This window comes from Pseudophryne corroboree, chromosome 3 (genome assembly GCF_028390025.1).
Source record: "Pseudophryne corroboree isolate aPseCor3 chromosome 3, aPseCor3.hap2, whole genome shotgun sequence".
NCBI lineage: Eukaryota > Metazoa > Chordata > Amphibia > Anura > Myobatrachidae > Pseudophryne > Pseudophryne corroboree.
In genome coordinates, this window is record NC_086446.1 from 239,316,976 (window position 1) to 239,338,629 (window position 21,654).

Below are 21,654 nucleotides of genomic sequence, written 5' to 3' on the forward strand. Positions count from 1 at the left end.
GGCACTGTAGGAGCATATCTGGAACGGTTGGAGTGTATCTGGCACTGTGGGGGCATATATGTATCTGGCACTATTGGGGTCATATGTGTATCTGGCCCCCCCACATGTGTATCACCCCCCCATTTTCATTGGCTACGCCCCATGTGGAATTTGGCCACACCCATTTTCAGGCGTGCGCACACAATACCTTTAAGACATTTTTTTCTACTTGCACCACTGCTGATGGGCTAGAAAGTGAGCGTGGGCCACAGAGGGTTAGGATGACAGACGGCTGGGTTTGGGGTAGAAGTGTGTCTTGAGAGCCGTTTGAAGTTATGTAGAGAGGTGGAGAGTCTGAGGGGGAGAGGTAGAGAATTCCAGAGAAAGGGAGCAGCAAAATCTTGGAGGTACTGTAGGAGTGGGAGGAGGAAATCAGTAGGCAGGAGAGGCGGCGTGCATTAGAAGAGCGAAGAGGACGGGCGGGAGTGTAAAGAGAGATAAGGTTAGAGATGTAAATGGAAGAGGAGTAGTTGAGGGCTTTTTGAGTGTGAGAAGCTTGAAATAGATTCTGAAGGGGAACGGGAGCCAGTGAAGGGCTTGTAAGAGAAGGGAGGTGGCTGTAGTAGGTTTGATGCGGAAGATGAGCCGGGTGGTAGCACTGAGGATAGATTGGACTTGAGAGAGGTATTTGTCAGGGGTACCAGATTTGGTACACCAACATCTTCCTGCAGCTATTTTACTTGATGTTCAGATTAGCCAAATGTTGGACTAACTCCCTCCAAGCTTGGAGTTGGCTCAGCTGAAGTATTCTCTACTGCTGCCAACATTCCATTAGCTTCCATAGCAATTTCTAATCACCTGTGTGCCCCCAGTATTGAATATTGATGACAGAAGGTTCTGTCTAATTTACCTACTAAAAGTTAGCACCATCACTCACCACACACTGGGTCTTTATTAGGAAATGGTCAACATATATATGTCATATATTTGCAATACATGATGCAATTTGCACATGCTCAGTGTTTCCCTGGAATATGTAAATGTATTTGTTGCTATCCAGTTAGTTCTAGATTGTGATCCCTTGAAGAAGGAATACAACATGGATAAAATAACTGTGTTGATTACAAAAGCAAAGCTAACAGGTCAGGTATAGTGTAAGATTAAGACATCAGAGGCCAGCAGAATCTTTTCATGAACATCTTGTCCCTGCAGGAACCCTTTCTGACACATCATGACCACCTGGCTCCTATGAGTCAGGGCACCAGATAAACACCCCCCTGTGTTCTCAAACTGGAATCAAAGCTTGGGAAGAGCTGGGGTGTTTATATAGACAGCAGAGGTGCCAATTGATTCAGAACAAGTCAACATATAAAGGAATCCACTATTTACACTGTGGGGGCAGATAGCGCCCTTGCATGGGGCAAAAATAATTATCTCAGCATAGCTTCATGGAGAGATCTGAGAACCTCTCCTTTTATTACCACACATGGAAGGAACATTTTCTGTGCAGCATGAATGCATTAGTTATATAGGGCTACTCATTTTGCATATCAGCAACCTAACCTCAGCACACTGCACATAAACAAGGATGGTGCAACTTATGGCATTAGCCTTGTAACATAAAATGATAACAAAGAGATGAAGGGGGGGGGGGGGGTATTCTATTAAGTGCAAACTGTTTTCGACTTGATAGTGCAATTATTGAGTGATGATCATTACCGCACTATCCAATTATAGGCCATTTTCACTGGCCGAAAAAGGACCCGCGATCGTGCGATAACACATGGGATCGGGGATAAACTCCCGGTCCCTTTGTATTATCGCGTCTCCGATGGATGCTTATTGCAGATTATGCTTCGGATGCTGCATAATCCCCGATAAATGCCGGTTTATGGGGCTAATTACATAGCCCGTGGCGAACCTATTAGCAGCGGTAAATTACCGCTGCTAATAGAATACCCCCTGAAGAATGCTGCCAAAAAGATATGGGTAAAAGCCATTAGAATGATTGGAGATAACTCTCTAAATGACATAATGAGCACAAGTAGAAATAACAAAATGAAAATGTCACAGTTTAGGGCAAGGATAATTAAAACTTTTCTCCTTGCACAGTTATAATATACAGTATAATGGTAATGATAATGTAATGGTAATGCAGTGGTAATGTATTTGGTAGCAGAACATTCTTCTACTGCTGCTCCACTATCAGTGCCTATATTGGTTGCATACAGTGTCGGACTGGGGCATAGAGGGCCCACCGGGGGAATGCAGCGGTAAAGGCCCATGCTTAGAGGTGTAGCCAACTGTCACATAGGCTTGGCTAACCATGGTATGGGCCCATGACAAATATATATAGTAAATATTGCTAGTGCATGCATGATAATAAACCAGATTATTAACTGCAATGCAACGTAGATAATATGTATAATGTACAATTCAAGTGCACAGTCTAGAATCTGTTCCCTAGAGAAGGAGGAGGGTCCCCAGGCAGTGGGGCCCACCAGTGGTTTCCCCTGTACCTCTGTGGGCCAGTCCAACCCTGGTTGCATATATTTATTTGTATCTAATATACTTACATTCAAATCAAATAACTAAACAGCACCAACATACATCTTTTACTATGGGGTTAATTTATTAAAAGTCAATGTTGGGTCTAGTTAATATTGACCAAAATAGAACCAACATCCCCAAAAAAATCATCCCCAGTGTTTCTATACAAGAGAGCAGTCTATTTTTTTGGTTGCTTCCTGATTTCCATGGAGCACTAGTTTCTTTTAGAAGTTATTTGAAGCTCTAAAGGTGTTCTCTTCCCTCTCAATAGAACTAAAAACAAAATAAATTGGCACAAAAACTGACAAAATTATACAAAAGCATTCCTATTGGCCAAAACATGACACCTGCTCTTTATTACACAGATACATCTTAATTCTAGTGCTAATTTGCATATCCATGATTTTTTTTAAATCATTGCTGTGCCTTTCAAATGTTATGATTTATGCAGCCAGAGTGCCCCACATGCTTCCCTCACATGTTTTTTCCATCATATTGAGGTTTCAGACAATTCCACATGATTTAAAATAAAATAGAACTGTTTCTGATGGTTCTTTGTCTCAAAATATCTCCTAATGCAACCTATGCACAAGATTTGCATCTCTCATCTATACTTATTACCGGCATCTATTCTAGGCTAAAGGACTTTTTTGTCATGCTGTGATATTCTCTGCGTCATACAAGACTTTTCCTTAGTCTTCTAAGGTTCTCTGTTAGTTCATCTCTTAGGAACGTTTATCAAAGTCCTAAAAGCACCCGCCTAACCTCCTTGGCATTTTCCGATGCTCCCGGTGCTCCCCCTGCTCCCTGTCATTAGCACTCCGCTCTGGGGGGCGGAGTATCACGGAATGACGCGTTTGCGTTGTGACATCACAACGCAACACGTAATTTCACAAAACTCCGCCCCCTGAGTGGAGTGTTAATTACAGGGAGCAGGTGAGTGCTGGCGGGCTGGCGCGCGGGCAGGTGGGTTTTGGGGGCGGACAGGCTGGCTCACTCTACCCCCATCTTGTAACATTTAAGTGAACTAGCAGGAGATATTTAAATACAATTATTTAAAATAAGATTTTACTTACCGATAAATCTATTTCTCGTAGTCCGTAGTGGATGCTGGGGACTCCGTCAGGACCATGGGGATTAGCGGCTCCGCAGGAGACAGGGCACAAAAATAAAGCTTTAGGATCAGGTGGTGTGCACTGGCTCCTCCCCCTATGACCCTCCTCCAAGCCTCAGTTAGGATACTGTGCCCGGACGAGCGTACACAATAAGGAAGGATTTTGAATCCCGGGTAAGACTCATACCAGCCACACCAATCACACCGTACAACTTGTGATCTGAACCCAGTTAACAGTATGACAACGTAGGAGCCTCTGAACAGACGGCTCACAACAAGAACAACCCGATTTTTTTGTAACAATAACTATGTACAAGTATTGCAGACAATCCGCACTTGGGATGGGCGCCCAGCATCCACTACGGACTACGAGAAATAGATTTATCGGTAAGTAAAATCTTATTTTCTCTAACGTCCTAGTGGATGCTGGGGACTCCGTCAGGACCATGGGGATTAAGCTCCCAAACGGGCGGGAGAGTGCGGATGACTCTGCAGCACCGAATGAGAGAACTCCAGGTCCTCTTTAGCCAGGGTATCAAATTTGTAGAATTTTACAAACGTGTTCTCTAGAGATGAGCGGGTTCGGTTTCTCTGAATCCGAACCCGCCAGAACTTCATGTTTTTTTTCACGGGTCCGAGCGACTCGGATCTTCCCGCCTTGCTCGGTTAACCCGAGCGCGCCCGAACGTCATCATGACGCTGTCGGATTCTCGCGAGGCTCGGATTCTATCGCAAGACTCGGATTCTATATAAGGAGCCGCGCGTCGCCGCCATTTTCACACGTGCATTGAGATTGATAGGGAGAGGACGTGGCTGGCGTCCTCTCCGTTTAGAATAGATTAGAGAGACACTTGATTTACTAATTTTGGGGAGCATTAGGAGTACTCAGTACAGTGCAGAGTTTTGCTGATAGTGACCAGTGACCACCAGTTTTATTTATAATCCGTTCTCTGCCTGAAAAAGGCGATACACAGCACACAGTGACTCAGTCACATACCATATCTGTGTGCACTGCTCAGGCTCAGGCCAGTGTGCTGCATCATCTATTATCTATATATAATATTATATATATCTGTCTGACTGCTCAGCTCACACAGCTTATAATTGTGGGGGAGACTGGGGAGCACTACTGCAGTGCCAGTTATAGGTTATAGCAGGAGCCAGGAGTACATAATATATTATATAGTGAGTGACCACCAGACACACAGTGCAGTTTATTTAATATATCCGTTCTCTGCCTGAAAAAAGCGATACACACAGTGACTCAGTCAGTCACATACCATATCTGTGTGCACTGCTCAGGCTCAGGCCAGTGTGCTGCATCATCTATATATATTATATATCTGTCTGACTGCTCAGCTCACACAGCTTATAATTGTGGGGGAGACTGGGGAGCACTACTGCAGTGCCAGTTATAGGTTATAGAAGGAGCCAGGAGTACATAATATTATATTAAATTAAACAGTGCACACTTTTGCTGCAGGAGTGCCACTGCCAGTGTGACTAGTGACCAGTGACCTGACCACCAGTATATATAATATTAGTAGTATACTATCTCTTTATCAACCAGTCTATATTAGCAGCAGACACAGTACAGTGCGGTAGTTCACGGCTGTGGCTACCTCTGTGTCGGCACTCGGCAGCCCGTCCATAATTGTATATACCACCTAACCGTGGTTTTTTTTTCTTTCTTTATACATACATACTAGTTACGAGTATACTATCTCTTTATCAACCAGTCTATATATTAGCAGCAGACACAGTACAGTGCGGTAGTTCACGGCTGTGGCTACCTCTGTGTCGGCACTCGGCAGCCCGTCCATAATTGTATATACCACCTAACCGTGGTTTTTTTTTCTTTCTTTATACATACATACTAGTTACGAGTATACTATCTCTTTATCAACCAGTCTATATATTAGCAGCAGACACAGTACAGTGCGGTAGTTCACGGCTGTGGCTACCTCTGTGTCGGCACTCGGCAGCCCGTCCATAATTGTATATACCACCTAACCGTGGTTTTTTTTTCTTTCTTTATACATACATACTAGTTACGAGTATACTATCTCTTTATCAACCAGTCTATATATTAGCAGCAGACACAGTACAGTGCGGTAGTTCACGGCTGTGGCTACCTCTGTGTCGGCACTCGGCAGCCCGTCCATAATTGTATATACCACCTAACCGTGGTTTTTTTTTCTTTCTTTATACATACATACTAGTTACGAGTATACTATCTCTTTATCAACCAGTCTATATATTAGCAGCAGACACAGTACAGTGCGGTAGTTCACGGCTGTGGCTACCTCTGTGTCGGCACTCGGCAGCCCGTCCATAATTGTATATACCACCTAACCGTGGTTTTTTTTTCTTTCTTTATACATACATACTAGTTACGAGTATACTATCTCTTTATCAACCAGTCTATATATTAGCAGCACACACAGTACAGTGCGGTAGTTCACGGCTGTGGCTACCTCTGTGTCGGCACTCGGCAGCCCGTCCATAATTGTATATACCACCTAACCGTGGTTTTTTTTTCTTTCTTTATACATACATACTAGTTACGAGTATACTATCTCTTTATCAACCAGTCTATATATTAGCAGCAGACACAGTACAGTGCGGTAGTTCACGGCTGTGGCTACCTCTGTGTCGGCACTCGGCAGCCCGTCCATAATTGTATACTAGTATCCAATCCATCCATCTCCATTGTTTACCTGAGGTGCCTTTTAGTTGTGCCTATTAAAATATGGAGAACAAAAATGTTGAGGTTCCAAAATTAGGGAAAGATCAAGATCCACTTCCACCTCGTGCTGAAGCTGCTGCCACTAGTCATGGCCGAGACGATGAAATGCCAGCAACGTCGTCTGCCAAGGCCGATGCCCAATGTCATAGTACAGAGCATGTCAAATCCAAAACACCAAATATCAGTAAAAAAAGGACTCCAAAACCTAAAATAAAATTGTCGGAGGAGAAGCGTAAACTTGCCAATATGCCATTTACCACACGGAGTGGCAAGGAACGGCTGAGGCCCTGGCCTATGTTCATGGCTAGTGGTTCAGCTTCACATGAGGATGGAAGCACTCAGCCTCTCGCTAGAAAAATGAAAAGACTCAAGCTGGCAAAAGCAGCACAGCAAAGAACTGTGCATTCTTCGAAATCCCAAATCCACAAGGAGAGTCCAATTGTGTCGGTTGCGATGCCTGACCTTCCCAACACTGGACGTGAAGAGCATGCGCCTTCCACCATTTGCACGCCCCCTGCAAGTGCTGGAAGGAGCACCCGCAGTCCAGTTCCTGATAGTCAGATTGAAGATGTCAGTGTTGAAGTACACCAGGATGAGGAGGATATGGGTGTTGCTGGCGCTGGGGAGGAAATTGACCAGGAGGATTCTGATGGTGAGGTGGTTTGTTTAAGTCAGGCACCCGGGGAGACACCTGTTGTCCGTGGGAGGAATATGGCCGTTGACATGCCAGGTGAAAATACCAAAAAAATCAGCTCTTCGGTGTGGAGGTATTTCACCAGAAATGCGGACAACAGGTGTCAAGCCGTGTGTTCCCTTTGTCAAGCTGTAATAAGTAGGGGTAAGGACGTTAACCACCTCGGAACATCCTCCCTTATAAGTCACCTGCAGCGCATTCATAATAAGTCAGTGACAAGTTCAAAAACTTTGGGTGACAGCGGAAGCAGTCCACTGACCAGTAAATCCCTTCCTCTTGTAACCAAGCTCACGCAAACCACCCCACCAACTCCCTCAGTGTCAATTTCCTCCTTCCCCAGGAATGCCAATAGTCCTGCAGGCCATGTCACTGGCAATTCTGACGAGTCCTCTCCTGCCTGGGATTCCTCCGATGCATCCTTGCGTGTAACGCCTACTGCTGCTGGCGCTGCTGTTGTTGCCGCTGGGAGTCGATGGTCATCCCAGAGGGGAAGTCGTAAGCCCACTTGTACTACTTCCAGTAAGCAATTGACTGTTCAACAGTCCTTTGCGAGGAAGATGAAATATCACAGCAGTCATCCTACTGCAAAGCGGATAACTGAGTCCTTGACAACTATGTTGGTGTTAGACGTGCGTCCGGTATCCGCCGTTAGTTCACAGGGAACTAGACAATTTATTGAGGCAGTGTGCCCCCGTTACCAAATACCATCTAGGTTCCACTTCTCTAGGCAGGCGATACCGAGAATGTACACGGACGTCAGAAAAAGACTCACCAGTGTCCTAAAAAATGCAGTTGTACCCAATGTCCACTTAACCACGGACATGTGGACAAGTGGAGCAGGGCAGGGTCAGGACTATATGACTGTGACAGCCCACTGGGTAGATGTATGGACTCCCGCCGCAAGAACAGCAGCGGCGGCACCAGTAGCAGCATCTCGCAAACGCCAACTCTTTCCTAGGCAGGCTACGCTTTGTATCACCGCTTTCCAGAATACGCACACAGCTGAAAACCTCTTACGGCAACTGAGGAAGATCATCGCGGAATGGCTTACCCCAATTGGACTCTCCTGTGGATTTGTGGCATCGGACAACGCCAGCAATATTGTGTGTGCATTAAATATGGGCAAATTCCAGCACGTCCCATGTTTTGCACATACCTTGAATTTGGTGGTGCAGAATTTTTTAAAAAACGACAGGAGCGTGCAAGAGATGCTGTCGGTGGCCAGAAAAATTGCGGGACACTTTCGGCGTACAGGCACCACGTACAGAAGACTGGAGCACCACCAAAAACTACTGAACCTGCCCTGCCATCATCTGAAGCAAGAAGTGGTAACGAGGTGGAATTCAACCCTCTATATGCTTCAGAGGTTGGAGGAGCAGCAAAAGGCCATTCAAGCCTATACAATTGAGCACGATATAGTAGGTGGAATGCACCTGTCTCAAGTGCAGTGGAGAATGATTTCAACGTTGTGCAAGGTTCTGATGCCCTTTGAACTTGCCACACGTGAAGTCAGTTCAGACACTGCCAGCCTGAGTCAGGTCATTCCCCTCATCAGGCTTTTGCAGAAGAAGCTGGAGGCATTGAAGAAGGAGCTAAAAGGGAGCGATTCCGCTAGGCATGTGGGACTTGTGGATGCAGCCCTTAATTCGCTTAACAAGGATTCACGGGTGGTCAATCTGTTGAAATCAGAGCACTACATTTTGGCCACCGTGCTCGATCCTAGATTTAAAGCCTACCTTGGATCTCTCTTTCCGGCAGACACAGGTCTGCTGGGGTTGAAAGACCTGCTGGTGACAAAATTGTCAAGTCAAGCGGAACGCGACCTGTCAACATCTCCTCCTTCACATTCTCCCGCAACTGGGGGTGCGAGGAAAAGGCTCAGAATTCCGAGCCCACCCGCTGGCGGTGATGCAGGGCAGTCTGGAGCGACTGCTGATGCTGACATCTGGTCCGCACTGAAGGACCTGACAACGATTACGGACATGTCATCTACTGTCACTGCATATGATTCTCTCAACATTGATAGAATGGTGGAGGATTATATGAGTGACCGCATCCAAGTAGGCACGTCACACAGTCCGTACTTATACTGGCAGGAAAAAGAGGCAATTTGGAGGCCCTTGCACAAACTGGCTTTATTCTACCTAAGTTGCCCTCCCACAAGTGTGTACTCCGAAAGAGTGTTTAGTGCCGCCGCTCACCTTGTCAGCAATCGGCGTACGAGGTTACATCCAGAAAATGTGGAGAAGATGATGTTCATTAAAATGAATTATAATCAATTCCTCCGCGGAGACATTGACCAGCAGCAATTGCCTCCACAAAGTACACAGGGAGCTGAGATGGTGGATTCCAGTGGGGACGAATTGATAATCTGTGAGGAGGGGGATGTACACAGTGATATATCGGAGGGTGAAGATGAGGTGGACATCTTGCCTCTGTAGAGCCAGTTTGTGCAAGGAGAGATTAATTGCTTCTTTTTTGGGGGGGGTCCAAACCAACCCGTCATATCAGTCACAGTCGTGTGGCAGACCCTGTCACTGAAATGATGGGTTGGTTAAAGTGTGCATGTCCTGTTTTGTTTATACAACATAAGGGTGGGTGGGAGGGCCCAAGGACAATTCCATCTTGCACCTCTTTTTTCTTTTCTTTTTCTTTGCATCATGTGCTGATTGGGGAGGGTTTTTTGGAAGGGACATCCTGCGTGACACTGCAGTGCCACTCCTAGATGGGCCCGGTGTTTGTGTCGGCCACTAGGGTCGCTAATCTTACTCACACAGTCAGCTACCTCATTGCGCCTCTTTTTTTCTTTGCGTCATGTGCTGTTTGGGGAGGGTTTTTTGGAAGGGACATCCTGCGTGACACTGCAGTGCCACTCCTAGATGGGCCCGGTGTTTGTGTCGGCCACTAGGGTCGCTAATCTTACTCACACAGCTACCTCATTGCGCCTCTTTTTTTCTTTGCGTCATGTGCTGTTTGGGGAGGGTTTTTTGGAAGGGACATCCTGCGTGACACTGCAGTGCCACTCCTAGATGGGCCCGGTGTTTGTGTCGGCCACTAGGGTCGCTAATCTTACTCACACAGCTACCTCATTGCGCCTCTTTTTTTCTTTGCGTCATGTGCTGTTTGGGGAGGGTTTTTTGGAAGGGACATCCTGCGTGACACTGCAGTGCCACTCCTAGATGGGCCCGGTGTTTGTGTCGGCCACTAGGGTCGCTAATCTTACTCACACAGCTACCTCATTGCGCCTCTTTTTTTCTTTGCGTCATGTGCTGTTTGGGGAGGGTTTTTTGGAAGGGACATCCTGCGTGACACTGCAGTGCCACTCCTAGATGGGCCCGGTGTTTGTGTCGGCCACTAGGGTCGCTTATCTTACTCACACAGCGACCTCGGTGCAAATTTTAGGACTAAAAATAATATTGTGAGGTGTGAGGTATTCAGAATAGACTGAAAATGAGTGTAAATTATGGTTTTTGAGGTTAATAATACTTTGGGATCAAAATGACCCCCAAATTCTATGATTTAAGCTGTTTTTTAGTGTTTTTTGAAAAAAACACCCGAATCCAAAACACACCCGAATCCGACAAAAAAAATTCGGTGAGGTTTTGCCAAAACGCGTTCGAACCCAAAACACGGCCGCGGAACCGAACCCAAAACCAAAACACAAAACCCGAAAAATTTCAGGCGCTCATCTCTAGTGTTCTCCCCCGACCACGTAGCTGCTCGGCAGAGTTGTAATGCCGAGACCCCTCGGGCAGCCGCCCAGGATGAGCCCACCTTCCTTGTGGAATGGGCCTTGACAGATTTAGGCTGTGGCAGGCCTGCCACAGAATGTGCAAGTTGAATTGTGCTACAAATCCAACGAGCAATAGTCTGCTTAGAAGCAGGAGCACCCAGCTTGTTGGGTGCATACAGTATAAACAGCGAGTCAGATTTTCTGACTCCAGCCGTCCTTGAAATATATATTTTCAATGCCCTGACAACGTCCAGCAACTTGGAATCCTCCAAATCTCTAGTAGCCGCAGGCACCACAATAGGCTGGTTCAGGTGAAACGCTGACACCACCTTAGGCAGAAAATGAAGACGCGTCCGCAGTTCTGCCCAGTCCGAATGGAAAATCAGATATGGGCTTTTATACGATAAAGCCGCCAATTCTGACACTCTCCTGGCTGAAGCCAGGGCCAGTAGCATGGTTACTTTCCATGTAAGATATTTCAAATCCGCCGATTTGAGTGGCTCAAACCAATGGGATTTGAGAAAATCCAAAACTACATTAAGGTCCCACGGAGCCACTGGGGGCACAACCGGGGGCTGTATATGTAGTACTCCTTTTACAAAAGTCTGAACTTCAGGAACTGAAGCCAATTCTTTCTGGAAGAAAATCGACAGGGCCGAAATTTGAACCTTAATGGACCCCAACTTGAGGCCCATAGACAATCCTGTTTGCAGGAAATGTAGGAATCGACCCAATTGAAATTCCTCCGTGGGGGCCTTCCTGGCCTCACACCACGCAACATATTTTCTCCAAATGCGGTGATAATGTTGTGCAGTCACCTCCTTCCTGGCTTTAACCAGTGTAGGAATGACCTCTTCTGGAATGCCTTTTTCCCTTAGAATTCGGCGTTCAACCGCCACGCCGTCAAACGCAGCCGCGGTAAGTCTTGGAATAGACACGGTCCCTGCTGAATCAGGTCCCGTCTTAGAGGTAGAGGCCACGGACTTTCCGTGAGCATCTCCTGAAGTTCCGGGTACCAAGTTCTTCTTGGCCAATCCGGAGCCACGAGTATCGTTCTTACTCCCCTTTGCCGTATAATTCTCAGTACTTTGGGTATGAGAGGCAGAGGAGGAAACACATACACTGACTGGAACACCCACGGTGTTACCAGAGCGTCCACAGCTATTGCCTGAGGGTCTCTTGACCTGGCGCAATACCTGTCCAGTTTTTTGTTGAGGCGAGACGCCATCATATCCACCTTTGGTTTTTCCCAACGGTTCACAATCATGTGGAAGACTTCTGGATGAAGTCCCCACTCTCCCGGGTATAGATCGTGTCTGCTGAGGAAGTCTGCTTCCCAGTTGTCCACTCCCGGAATGAATACTGCTGACAGTGCTATCACATGATCTTCCGCCCAGCGAAGAATCCTTGCAGCTTCTGCCATTGCTCTCCTGCTTCTTGTGCCGCCCTGTCTGTTTACGTGGGCGACTGCCGTGATGTTGTCCGACTGGATCAACACCGGCTGACCCTGAAGTAGGGGTTTTGCCAGGCTTAGAGCATTGTAAATCGCTCTTAGCTCCAGTATATTTATGTGAAGAGACATCTCCAGGCTTGACCATACTCCCTGGAAGTTTCTTCCCTGTGTGACCGCTCCCCAGCCTCTCAGACTGGCATCCGTGGTCACCAGGACCCAGTCCTGTATGCCGAATCTGCGGCCTTCTAACAGATGAGCACTCTGCAACCACCACAGAAGAGACACCCTTGTCCGTGGCGATAAGGTTATCCGCTGATGCATCTGCAGATGCGATCCGGACCATTTGTCCAGCAGATCCCACTGAAAAGTTCGTGCGTGGAATCTGCCGAATGGGATTGCTTCGTAAGAAGCCACCATCTTTCCCAGGACTCTTGTGCATTGATGCACAGACACTTTTCCTGGTTTTAGGAGGTTCCTGACAAGTTCGGATAACTCCTTGGCTTTCTCCTCCGGAAGAAACACCTTTTTCTGAACCGTGTCCAGAATCATTCCCAGGAACAGCAGACGTGTTGTCGGGGTCAACTGAGATTTTGGAAAATTCAGAATCCACCCGTGTTGTTGCAGCACTACTTGGGTTAGTGCTACTCCGTCCTCCAGCTGTTCTCTGGACCTTGTCCTTATCAGGAGATCGTCCAAGTAAGGGATAATTAATACGCCTCTTCTTTGCAGAAGAATCATCATTTCGGCCATTACCTTGGTAAAGACCCGAGGTGCCATGGACAATCCAAACGGCAGCGTCTGAAACTGATAATGACAGTTTTGCACCACGAACCTGAGGTACCCTTGATGTGAAGGGCAAATTGGGACATGCAGGTAAGCATCTTTTATGTCCAGGGACACCATAAAGTCCCCTTCTTCCAGATTCGCTATCACTGCTCTGAGTGATTCCATCTTGAACTTGAATTTTTGTATGTACAGGTTCAAAGATTTCAGATTTAGAATAGGTCTTACCGAGCCGTCCGGCTTCGGTACCACAAATAGCGTGGAGTAATACCCCTTTTCCTGTTGTAGGAGGGGTACCTTGACTATCACCTGCTGAGAAAACAGCTTGTGAATGGCTTCCAATACCGTCGCCCTGTCTGAGGGAGACGTTGGCAAAGCAGACTTTAGGAACCGGCGAGGGGGAGACTTCTCGAATTCCAACCTGTAACCCTGAGATACTACCTGCAGGATCCAGGGGTCCACCTGTGAGCAAGCCCACTGCGCGCTGAAATTCTTGAGTCGACCCCCCACCGTTCCTGAGTCCGCTTGTAAAGCCCCAGCGTCATGCTGAGGGCTTTGCAGAACCCGCGGAGGGCTTCTGTTCCTGGGAAGGAGCTGCTTACTGCCCTCTCTTACCCTTTCCTCTGCCTCGGGGCAGATATGACTGTCCTTTTGCCCGCTTCTTATAGGACCGAAAGGACTGCGGCTGAAAAGACGGTGTCTTTTTCTGTTGGGAGGGGGTCTGAGGTAAAAAGGTGGATTTCCCGGCAGTTGCCGTGGCCACCAAATCCGATAGACCGACGCCAAATAATTCCTCCCCTTTATACGGCAATACTTCCATATGCCGTTTGGAATCCGCATCACCTGACCACTGTCGTGTCCATAAACTTCTTCTGGCAGATATGGACATCGCACTTACTCTCGATGCCAGAGTGCAAATATCCCTCTGAGCATCTCGCATATAAAGAAAAGCATCCTTTAATTGCTCTAAAGTCTGTAAAATACTGTCCCTATCCAGGGTATCAATATTTTCAGTCAGGGAATCCGACCAGACCACCCCAGCACTGCACATCCAGGCTGAGGCGATGGCTGGTCGCAGTATAACACCAGTATGTGTGTATATACTTTTTAGGGTAGTTTCCAGCCTCCTATCAGCTGGATCCTTGAGGGCGGCCGTATCAGGAGACGGTAACGCCACTTGTTTTGATAAGCGTGTGAGCGCCTTATCCACCTTAGGGGGTGTTTCCCAGCGCGCCCTAACCTCTGGCGGGAAAGGGTATAATGCCAATAACTTTTTTGAAATTAGCACTTTTCTATCTGGGTTAACCCACGCTTCATCACATACATCATTCAATTCCTCTGATTCATGAAAAACTACAGGTAGTTTTTTCACCCCCCACATAATACCCCTTTTTGTGGTACTTGTAGTATCAGAGATATGCAAAGCCTCCTTCATTGCCGTGATCATATAACGTGTGGCCCTACTGGAAAATACGTTTGTTTCTTCACCGTCGACACTAGATTCAGTGTCCGTGTCTGGGTCTGTGTCGACCGACTGAGGTAAAGGGCGTTTTACAGCCCCTGACGGTGTCTGAGACGCCTGGGCAGGTACTAACTGGTTTTCCGGCCGTCTCATGTCGTCAACTGATTTTTGTAATGTGCTGACATTATCACGTAATTCCATAAACAAAGCCATCCATTCCGGTGTCGACTCCCTGGGGGGTGACATCACCATTACCGGCAATTGCTCTGCCTCCACACCAACATCGTCCTCATACATGTCGACACACACGTACCGACACACAGCAGACACACAGGGAATGCTCTATTGAAGACAGGACCCCACTAGCCCTTTGGGGAGACAGAGGGAGAGTTTGCCAGCACACACCCAAGCGCTATAATATATATGGGAACAACCCTATATAAGTGTTGTATCCTTATAGCAGCTTAAATATAGTAATATCGCCAAAAAAAGGTGCCCCCCCTCTCTGTTTTACCCTGTTTCTGTAGTGCAGTGCAGGGGAGAGTCATGGGAGCCTTCCTCACAGCGGAGCTGAGCAGGAAAATGGCGCTGTGTGCTGAGGAGAATAAGCCCCGCCCCCTATTTCGGCGGGCTCTTCTCCGGAGTTTGTGAGATCTGGCAGGGGTTAAATACATCCATATAGCCTCAAGGGCTATATGTGATGTATTTTTTAGCCATAAAAAGGTATTATACATTGCTGCCCAGGGCACCCCCCCAGCGCCCTGCACCCTCCGTGACCGCTGTGTGAAGTGTGCTGACAACAATGGCGCACAGCTGCAGTGCTGTGCGCTACCTCAGGAAGACTGAAAAGTCTTCTGCCGCCTGCTTCTGGACCTCTTCCATCTTCGGCATCTGCAAGGGGGGTCGGCGGCGCGGCTCCGGGACCGGACTCCATGGCTGGGCCTGTGTTCAATCCCTCTGGAGCTAATGGTGTCCAGTAGCCTAAGAAGCCAATCCATCCTGCACGCAGGTGAGTTGACTTCTCTCCCCTAAGTCCCTCGATGCAGTGAGCCTGTTGCCAGCAGGACTCACTGAAAATAAAAAACCTAAAAACTTTTTCTAAGCAGCTCTTTAGGAGAGCCACCTAGATTGCACCCTGCTCGGACGGGCACAAAAACCTAACTGAGGCTTGGAGGAGGGTCATAGGGGGAGGAGCCAGTGCACACCACCTGATCCTAAAGCTTTATTTTTGTGCCCTGTCTCCTGCGGAGCCGCTAATCCCCATGGTCCTGACGGAGTCCCCAGCATCCACTAGGACGTTAGAGAAATACAATTAAAGGCAGAACATGGGATTGTGTAATAGTTGATATGCCTGCTGCTGTTTCTGTGGGTATGTGATATATGGCTCATGTTTGGGGTTGGTAACTAGCATTACACACCCCTGGCATTACACACCCCTGAGCCCTGACAACGAGCATTACCCCTGGCAATGATCATGACACCCGTCCCAGAGCAAGAAACCCGTGGCAACGAGCATGGATCCCAGAGCATGAAACCCCTGGCAACAAGCATGACACCCAGCGCGTGAAACCCTTGGCAATGAGCAGGTATTTTAAAAGTAATAAGAAGCTTTACTGTAGGGCATAATGTATAATGGGAATTGTGGCGTGTGGCATAATATGGTGCAAGGGGCATTACTGTGTGGGGGCTTAATATGGTAGAATTTGTTTTTTCTTTCCCTGTGGTGGCCGAAGTAAAAAACTGGGGTGTAAAGTAGTCTTTTCAGGTGAGGCCACGCCCATTTCAACAAGGTCATGCCTATTTTAGCAAGGTCGCGCCCCCTCGCCAGGAAGGCCTGCACAAATTTCTTTTTTTACTTGTATCTATGGGGGGAGGACGCATTTATGTCAATGGGGGGGGAGGGCGCATTATTAAATCTCGCACTGGGAGCAAAATTGGCTAGAAACTGCCCTGGGCATAGCTACCATAGGGGCGTCAGTGCAGCTGCTATGGGGACCAGAGCAAATAAGGGCCCACCCTTCCCTGTCAAAGTTACATGTGACCTACACATGTTTTACCATTGGAGGTACATAGTGGCACTTACAAACATTTGCCTTGGGACCTACAAATATCTACTTTTCGCCCTTTGGCCTTCTCTTTGCAGTGTGGTTTGCACTGCATTGTGGCATAATATGAACTGGGGCACTGTAATGTGGCATAATATGAACTGGGTATAAGGTATGTCATAATGTGAATTGGGGGTACTGTGTGGCATAATGTGTACTGGCAGTACTACAATGTGACATAATGTGAATTAGGGCACTACTATGGCTCATAAAATAAACTAGGTCACTACTATGGCTCAGAATATGAACTAGGGCATTACTATGGGACATAAAATTAACACCTGTTGTGTAGAGGTGTCTCTCTAGAAGCATTGGGACAGGGGCCTCTTCAAAATGTTGCTATGGGTCCCACAAAGTTCTGGCTACGCCCCTGACTTGAAAATATTATATGAATTGAAGAATAAAATAAAATGTTACTGTGTATTTGACTAGGAAATGGTTACTCACTGGGAAAATAATTATGTGGCTGCTTTCAGTTTGCTGTGACACAGAAGGGGTACTAAATCTGTCACTGCGTTCCTCTTCCAGCAGTACACTGGATAAAAATTGAGCACAATTTTGAGAATTTGGACATCAGATCCCCGGAGCCAAGAGTAGGAGGGGGCATTGACAGAGCCAGAGAGGAAGAGCGTTGGGAGAGATGAGGGAAGAGGACCCTTACTTATTTTATATCAGTTATTTATATAGCACACAAATGTTCCGTAGCCCTTTACAGAGAATATTTGACCATTCACATCAGTCCCTGTCCAGTGGCGCTTACAATCTATACTCCTTACCACATGTACATGCACACACATTCACGCTAGGGTTCATTTTTTGTTGGAAGCCAAGTAACATACCAGTATATTTTTTGGGGGATTGTGGGAGGAAACCAGCGTACCCGGAGAAAACCAACGCAAGCACGGGGAGGATAAACAAACTCAACACAGTTAGGGTCATTGACCTCAGTGTTGTGGAGAAGTGATGCTAACCATTACACAGTCTGTGTGGCACTTATCTCCTCTCCTACGGCCGTACCACATCCCTTCTTTATTAAGAATCACTATAATAATGTGGGCTGCAGGCCCCTCCATTGCGTTTGCCGCTAGGTCTGTCCACGCTCATGACCCTATGCTGAGCTCGTCGCAACCCACAGTTTAAGAACCGCGGCTAGATCAATGCTTATTCCTCAATCTGGTTCAAATTTGTCCAGACCTGCCCTGATGTTTATAGAGGAATAGGGGCACTGGGCACACAACTCATCTTTTGAAGATTGGCATGTTAGATAAAGAGATATGGTGGCAAAAGAAGAGTAAATGCTTGGATGCCCTCTACACATGTTCATATCCTAGATTCTGCCAAGAACAATGAAAACTACAATGAATTTGTGTTTTAGTGTTCCTTTAATTATCTCCATATTTGTGGCCTTTTCCTCTATATAGAATGCCAGTAAATAATCAAGAACAATTGGTTAACTTGGCATTGCATAATTCCCAGCAATTTTTCTTACTTTTCATTGTGCCTCGGCCAAGTCCTTACACCAGTGAAAGTGAAGAAACATAACATTAATCCTGCATAGGAATGGTGTGTTTAAGGCAGAAATAGAAAGTCTGAGCTCATTTTACTGTACTTTATTAGTGTGTGATTAGGCTACTGGATTCAACAGGTCCATCAGTAAATCTACAGGTCGTGAATAATCCATAACCTGATAATAATAAAAACCATTATGTTATGTGAGAGGCAGGGAGCCATCAGAAATTGTGAGGCCTGGGACATACAAAATAAACAGGGCACGCCACCCCCCCAAAAAAGATTCTGACGCACCGCTCTACCCCTATGGGATGTCACACATTGTGACGTTACATATAGGTGGAGCATTGCAGACTCGCAGGAATGATTCACAGAGAGCTGATGCACAGGGAAGGCTTGTTTTAAAAAGTACTCCCTGCACATCAGCCTGCTGTTGTTGCACAGCCTTGTGCAGCTCTCTAGGTATCAGCGGTAGGAGCCCACGGTGGCCCTCTCCATAAGCCCTCTCCATAAGGGCCCAGGACTCCAGTCCCCGCAGTCCCCCTCTGATGGCAGCCCTGGTGAGGGGTCTCACATAACATACAGTGTTAAGAACAAGCAGAATAGTCTTAAACACAATGATACAGGGCTCGACAAATCTCTGATACCAGGTCGCCATAACGACCAAGATTTTCATCCCGGCGACTAGGTTTTGCAAGAGCCAGCCAGGTACATTACTAATAAATTTTTTTTTAAAAAGTGCTCATCCAGAGGTGGTTACAGCCTGGAGTGGGTGGGATGTTGCGCTCCTGCTACATGAGGACGGGGCAGTGCATGTCCGCCACATTCCACTTTCTCTGTTCTACCCGTGAAAGATGCCACTAAGTGGGTGCCCTATCTGGAGTCCGATCCTTCTCTCCCTGCTGCTGTAGCACTGCAAACACTAAGTAGGAGGAGTGTCATCCTCACGGAAGCTGGACAACGTAGGTCCCAGAGAAGGAGCAGCTTGTTGATCCCACAAAGGAAGGACATCACAACAGGACATGAGGCACGGTAGTAACGTTCGCCTCCTGAAACATATGTTGCATGCTTCCAACACTCCTCCGTGCCCATTCTCTCTGTGTCAGAGTCTACTATGCATGCACAGGTCTCTGGGAACATGGTATCTGCCCCTTGTTTCCAGGAACATCTCTACTGCGCATGTGCAAACCCCAGAAAAATACCACCATACCATGTTCCTGGGGATTTTTTTTCTGCAGCGCCGGCCACCACGGGACTCCGGAGGGGTTTAAGTATAATTCTAATGCGGCAGGGTGTATCGCCCAACCATTATAGATATGCCAATATTCCCACACAAAGTGCATTTTGGATCCTCAGCTGGGTCCCCTAATGAGATCAGAGTCTAGGGGGGTACACAAGGAGAGATCCGTGCTTAAAATCCAAGCAATTTCTCCATGTGTATGCCCCACAGCAATAGTGATGTGCAGCCCCACGCGTCGCTATCGCTGGTGCAAGATTGGCCATGTGTACTGCCCTTCTGGTTGCCTTCATGATTTTGTCTGTAACTGTCTGCTTCATTTTCTTCATTGACACCATCCCTCTAGTGTTATTGCAGTGGTTGGGGTACTACAGCAGGACATGTTGGGCAGCGCAGCCATCAGGGGGAAACTGGTGTCCCGGGCCCTTGCAGAGTTGGGGGCCCACCTCTGGCTCCTACCGCCAGTACTAGGAGAGATTGACCAGGCTGTAAAGCCACACTGGGCTGTTACATAGGGAGAACTTCTTAAAACAAGCTTTCTCTGCAGAATCTTTGTTGGCAGAATTTATTTTGGGGGGGAGGTGTCCTGTCCATTTTGTTAGTCCTGGGCTCCACAATTTCTGATGGCAGCCCTAATGCTGGGAATTTTCACAACATCTGGAGAGCCGCAGGTTGGCCCAGGCCTGATCTACTGGATTACTTTAAGTAATATGTTTAAAAGGGTTGGGGTTACATGGCTGGCGCATGAGATCCCGGCAGTCAGCATACCGATACCAGGATACCAGGAGCAGCAGAATGCTGGCGGTTGGGAGTGGGCGAGCATAACAAAGCCCCTTGCGGGCTCGCTGTGCTCGCCACAGGGTCTATTCCCACTGTATGGGTGTCCTGGACACCAATGATGGGCATAGCCCTTGTTAGCTGGTATTGTGGCTGGTGGCATGGTCAGTCTTCAGAATCCCAGCGTCGGTATGCTGACCGCTGAGATCATGTGTGCGGGCCACGTAACCGCATCCCGTTTAAAAGACACCAGCTGTGTTAAAATATAAAATGTGCAAGATGTGGAATGGCTGAAATCATATGAGCAACCACAACATCAGATGTTCAGGAAATGAGCTTCCAACCAGTTTTAGGGCCATCATTGGTTAAGCATGAGATATTCTGCAGCTTTCTAAGCAAAAGAGTAAAGTGGCAATCTGCAACCTCAGTGTGAAAACAGGTTTCAAAAGTAAAGGAGATTTTCTGTAATTTAGGTACTATAAGGTATTGGATGATATATAAGTATATAGGCCAATCAATTTCAGTCCCTGACTCATATAATGTATTTTGTGCAAGATCTAAGTGTACCTATGCTTTTAGCTGCTCAGGTAGTGAAAGCATTAAATGCCACTTGACATAGGAAGTGTTTATTAGGTGTACAGCCTGACGTTACTATAAAGGTGTTGACAGCCATTTGTAAACATATTGGCGTTGCTCATTTGCAGCCCCAGCACAGGGGTGATAATAACAGCCCTTAGTACTTCACAGGTATTGGCTGGTGCTCAGACCGTGCAATTAACAGGAAGCCATGCGGACACATTTTATATAGTGTATGTGTGTGAAGAGGGCTGAAAATGGGGACTTTCTGTTACTATCGATAATAAAAGAAATCACCTGTACCTTCATCAGGCAGCATTTAATGAAAGTCCTCTCTGGGAAGAAACACTCCTTATTTCCTGAGATGCAGCTAGTGAGAGGTAAAAAATAATTTTATAAGCATTCCATCTAAAACAATAGACTTCATTCTTGGAAGAGTGAGATGTGGTTGCGTTTAATCTGGGAAAACTAAGGCTATTTATATCAGTGCTTGGCATGAACATTAATATAAAAAAAACCACCCCCAACACATCATAAAACCTAATGTTTCCTGCAGTCAATGTTTTACTCTATGCTATATTAAGACTATCTTTCATTCCATAGGGTGAAATAAGAAAAGAAGAGCAATTATAAACAGCAACATGTTCTATTATATACAATATTCTTTATAGCAAACCATTTTCAAACAGCATAATGCAGCCATTTTGCTTGACTGCAGAGCATGGTTGGAATTATGTCAGGATTATTAAAGATTTGTTTAACTCCTTCTGTTATTATAGAGTAACCACGTATTTATAGGTGATAAATGCCATGGGTTTAAAATGGTTTTACAAAACTCTACCTTTCTTATGACTCATAGGTCACAATCATGTCATGCAACCCCTTAAGGGGGGTACACATGGGGAGATGTGTGCTGAGCCATCTAGCACAAAC

The 21,654-nt window shown here is 46.7% G+C and overlaps 1 long non-coding RNA gene across 1 annotated transcript in view; it reads right to left on the bottom strand.

Moving 5' to 3' along the window:
* Window positions 1-2,592: 2,592 nt before the first annotated feature.
* LOC135057648 (uncharacterized) overlaps window positions 2,593-21,654 on the bottom strand; it is a 139,486-nt gene continuing 120,424 nt past the window's right edge. Inside the window, exons 3-4 of the long non-coding RNA XR_010244263.1 lie at window positions 21,025-21,091; window positions 2,593-2,802 (exon numbers count right to left, since the gene is read on the bottom strand). This is a non-coding gene — a long non-coding RNA (uncharacterized LOC135057648). The remainder of the gene's footprint in view (window positions 2,803-21,024; window positions 21,092-21,654) is intronic.